Genomic DNA, 5,026 nt, shown 5'->3' on the forward strand with positions numbered 1-5,026 from the left:
CCCAGAATGGTGCCAGACTGGGCGTCAAACGCCCATCTGCTAGCCTTACTGGCGTTTAAACGCCAGTAGGTTCTTCCTCCAGGGTGTGCTATTTTTCTTCCTGTTTTTCATTCTGTTTTTGCTTTTTCAATTGATTTTGTGACTTCTCATGATCATCAACCTACAGAAAACATAAAATAACAAAGGAAAATAGATAAAATATGACATTGGGTTGCCTTCCAACAAGCGCTTCTTTAATGTCAGTAGCTTGACAGATGGCTCTCATGGAGCCTCACATTTTCTTAGAGCAATGTTGGAACCTCCCAACACCAAACTTAGAGTTTGAATGTGGGGGTTCAACACCAATCTTAGAGTTTGGTTGTGGCCTCCCAACACCAAACTTAGAGTTTGACTGTGGGGGCTCTATTTGACTCTGATTTGAGAGAAGCTCTTCATGCTTCCTCTCCATGGTGACAGAGGGATATCCTTGAGGCTTAAACACAAAGGATTCTTTATTCACTTGAATGATCAGTTCATCTTTATCAACATCAATCACAGCCTTTGCTGTGGCTAGGAAGGGTCTGCCAAGGATGATGGATTCATCCATGCACTTCCCAGTCTCTAGGACTATGAAATCAGCAGGGATGTAATGGTCTTCAATCTTCACCAAAACATCCTCTACAAGTCCATGAGCTTGTTTTCTTGAGTTGTCTGCCATCTCTAGTGAGATTATTGCAGCTTGCACCTCAAAGATTCCTAGCTTCTCTATTACAGAGAGAGGCATGAGGTTTACACTTGACCCTAAGTCACACAGAGCCTTCTTGAAGGTCATGGTGCCTATGGTACAAGGTATGGAGAACTTCCCAGGGTCCTGCCTCTTTTGAGGTAATTTCTGCCTAGACAAGTCATCCAATTCTTTGGTGAGCAAAAGGGGTTCATCCTCCCAAGCCTCATTTCCAAATAACTTGTCATTTAGCTTCATGATTGCTCCAAGGTATTTAGCAACTTGCTCTTCAGTGACATACTCATCCTCTTCAGAGGAGGAATACTCATCAGAGCTCATGAAAGGCAGAAGCAAGTCCAATGGAATCTCTATGGTCTCATTTTGAGCCTCAGATTCCCATGGTTCCTCATTGGGGAACTCAGTGGAGGCCAGTGCACGTCCGTTGAGGTCTTCCTCAGTGGCGTTCACTTCCTCTCCTTCCTCTCCAAATTCGGCCATGTTGATGGCCTTGCACTCTCCTTTTGGATTTTCTTCTGTATTGCTTGGGAGAGTACTAGGAGGGAGTTCAGTAACTTTTTTGCTCAGCTATCCCACTTGTGCCTCCAAATTCCTAATGGAGGACCTTGTTTCAGTCATGAAACTTTGAGTGGTTTTGATTAGATTAGAGACCATAGTTGCTAAGTCAGAGGGGTTCTGCTTAGAATTCTCTGTCTGTTGCTAAGAAGATGATGGAAAAGGCTTGCCATTGCTAAACCTGTTTCTTCCACCATTATTGTTGTTGAAACCTTGTTGAGGTCTCTGTTGATCCTTCCATGAGAAATTTGGATGATTTCTCCATGAAAAATTATAGGTGTTTCCATAGGGTACTCCTAGGTAATTCACCTCTTCCATTGAAGGGTTCTCAGGATCATAAGCTTCTTCTTCAGATGAAGCATCCTTAGTACTGCTTGGTGCATTTTGCATTCCAGACAGACTTTGAGAAATCAAATTGACTTGTTGAGTCAATATCTTGTTCTGAGCCAGAATGGCATTCAGAGTATCAATCTCAAGAACTCATTTCTTCTGATTAGTCCCATTGTTCACAGGATTCCTTTCAGAAGTGTACATGAATTGGTTATTTGCAACCATTTCAATTAGTTCTTGAGCTTCTGTAGGCGTCTTCTTCAGATGAAGAGATCCTCCAGCAGAGCTATCCAGAGACATCTTGGATAGTTCAGAGAGACCATCATAGAAAATACGTATGATGCTCCATTCAGAAAGCATGTCAGAAGGACATTTTCTGATCAATTGTTTGTATCTTTCCCAAGCTTCATAGAGGGATTCTCCAACCTTCTGTCTGAAGGTTTAGACTTCCACTCTAAGATTACTCAATTTTTGAGGTGGAAAGAACTTTGCCAAGAAGGCATTGACTAGCTTTTCCCAAGAGTCCAGGCTTTCTTTAGGTTGAGAGTCCAACCATGTCCTAGCTCTGTCTCTTACAGCAAAAGGGAATAGCATAAGTCTATAGACCTCAGGGTCAACCCCATTAGTCTTGACAGTGTCACAGATTTGCAAGAATTCAGCTAAGAACTGATGAGGATCTTCCAATGGAAGTCCATGGAACTTGCAATTCTGTTGCATTAGAGAAACTAATTGAGGCTTAAGCTCAAAGTTGTTTGCTCCAATGGCAGGGATAGAAATGCTTCTCCCATAGAAGTCGGGAGTAGGTGCAGTAAAGTCACCCAGCACCTTCCTTGCCTTGTTTGCATTGTTGTTGTTTTCGGCTGCCATGTCTTCTTCTTTGAAGATTTCTGTTAGGTCCTCTACAGAGAGTTGTGCCTTAGCTTCTCTTAGCTTTCGCTTCAAGGTCCTTTCAGGTTCAGGGTCAGCTTCAACAAGAATGCTTTTGTCTTTGTTCCTGCTCATATGAAAGAGAAGAGAACAAGAAAATGTGGAATCCTCTATGTCACAGTGTAGAGATTCCTTGAGGTGTCAGAGAAGAAGAAAAATAGAAGGAAGAAGGAGAAGAATTCGAACTTAGTTAGATAAAGTTCGAATTGTGCATTGAGGAGGAGTGTTACTCCATGAATAGAAGGATGTGAGAAGAGAGGAAGAAATTTTCGAAAATTAAGTGAAAGATTTTGAAAACATTTTGAAAAACTTTAATTGATTTTCGAAAACCAGGAGTGGGAAAGAAATCAAGTAATTTTTGAAAAAGGTTTTGAAATAAATATGATTGAAAACTATTTTTGAAAAAGATGTGATTAAAAAGATTTGATTGAAAAAGTTATGGTTTTAAAAAGATATGATTGAGAAGATATGATTTGAAAACAAATTTTAAAAAGATTTGATTTTAAAAATTAATGACTTGGCTAACAAGAAAAGATATGATTCAAACATTAAACCTTTCTCAACAGAAAAGGCAACATACTTGAAATGTTGAATCAAATCATTAATTGATAGCAAGTATTTTTGAAATTGGAAAGAAGTTGATTTTGAAAAAGATTTGATTGAAAAGATATGATTTGAAAAAGATTTAATTTTGAAAAACATTGAAAACTTGAAAAAAATTGATTTGAAAACAAAATCCTCCCTCTTGTGCCATCCTGGCGTTAAACGCCCAGAATGGTGCACATTTTGGCGTTTAACGCCCAATGCACTACCTTTTTGGGCGTTAAACGCCCAACCAGGCACCCTGGCTGGCGTTTAAACGCCAGTCTGTCCTTCTTCACTGGGCGTTTTGAACGCCCAGCTTTTTCTGTGTAATTCCTCTGCTGCATGTTCTGAATCCTCAGTTCCCTGTACTATTGACTTGAAAATAGAACCAAGATCAAATAAACAATGCATGCAAGACACCAAACTTAAAATTAGACACTAGACTCAAACAAGAAACATAAAATATTTTTGGTTTTTATGATTTTGTAAATTTTTTGGTTTTTTTTTTCGAAAATTAAGTGGAAAAGAAAATAAAGGTATCAAAATTCTTAATGAGAATTCCAGGAATCATGCAATGTTAGTCTAAAGCTTTAGTCTAAAGGAATTAGACATGGATAGCCAAGCTTCAGCAGGACATTGCATTCAAGAGCTAAATTGATGAGAATTAATCAGCTTTGGTGATGATAAGATCATCACCTTGAAACACTAGAATTCATTCTTAAGAACTCTGAAAAATACCTAACCTAAGCAACAAGATGAACCGTCAGTTATCCATACACGAAACAATCCCCGGCAACGGCGCCAAAAACTTGGTGCACGAAATTGTGATCATCAATGGCGCCATCAACATGGTACGCTCATTGCAATCTCAACTCTTTATCACAACTCCGCACAACTAACCAGCAAGTGCACTGGGTCGTCCAAGTAATAAACCTTACGCGAGTAAGGGTCGATCCCACGGAGATTGTTGGTATGAAGCAAGCTATGGTCACCTTGTAAATCTTAGTCAGGCAGACTCAAATGGGTATGGGTGATATATGAATAAAACATAAAGATAAAGATAGAGATACTTATGTAATTCATTGGTAGGAATTTCAGATAAGCGTATGAAGATGCTTGATCCCTTCCGTCTCTCTGCTTTCCTACCGTCTTCATCCAATCCTTCTTACTCCTTTCCATGGCAAGCTTATGCAAGGGTTTCACCGTTGTCAGTGGCTACCTCCCATCCTCTCAGTGGAAATGTTCAACGCACCCTGTCACGGCACGGCTATCCATCTGTCGGTTCTCAATCAGGCCGGAATAGAATCCAGTGATTCTTTTGCGTCTGTCACTAACGCCCCGCCTTCAGGAGTTTGAAGCACGTCACAGTCATTCAATCATTGAATCCTACTCAGAATACCACAGACAAGGTTAGACCTTCCGGATTCTCTTGAATGCCACCATCAATTCTTGCCTATACCACGAAGACTCTGATCTCACGGAATGGCTGGCTCGTTTGTCAGGCGAGCACTCGGTTGTCAGGCGATCAACCATGCATCGTGTATCAGGAATCCAAGAGATATTCACCCAATCTAAGGTAGAACGGAGGTGGTTGTCAGTCACACGTTCATAGGTGAGAATGATGATGAGTGTCACGGATCATCACATTCATCAAGTTGAAGAACAAGTGATATCTTGGACAAAGAATAAGCGAATTGAATAGAAGAACAATAGTAATTGCATTAATACTCGAGGTACAGCAGAGCTCCACACCTTAATCTATGGTGTGTAGAAACTCCACCGTTGAATATACATAAGAACAAGGTCTAGGCATGGCCGTGAGGCCAGCCTCCCAAAGAGGGTTCAATCATACAAACATGATCAAAAGATCCTAAGATTGAAAGATGAAAATACAATAGTAAGAGGTCC

The 5,026-nt window shown here is 40.4% G+C and overlaps 1 non-coding gene across 1 annotated transcript; it reads left to right on the forward strand.

Annotated features, from left to right (window-relative positions):
• Positions 1–1,960: 1,960 nt before the first annotated feature.
• Positions 1,961–2,068, forward strand: LOC130965108 (small nucleolar RNA R71). Its single transcript, XR_009081162.1, has one exon. It is a non-coding gene; the product is annotated as a small nucleolar RNA R71 (small nucleolar RNA).
• The last annotated feature ends 2,958 nt before the right edge of the window (positions 2,069–5,026 follow it).

The sequence above is a fragment of the Arachis stenosperma genome, chromosome 2, assembly GCF_014773155.1.
Source record: "Arachis stenosperma cultivar V10309 chromosome 2, arast.V10309.gnm1.PFL2, whole genome shotgun sequence".
NCBI lineage: Eukaryota > Viridiplantae > Streptophyta > Magnoliopsida > Fabales > Fabaceae > Arachis > Arachis stenosperma.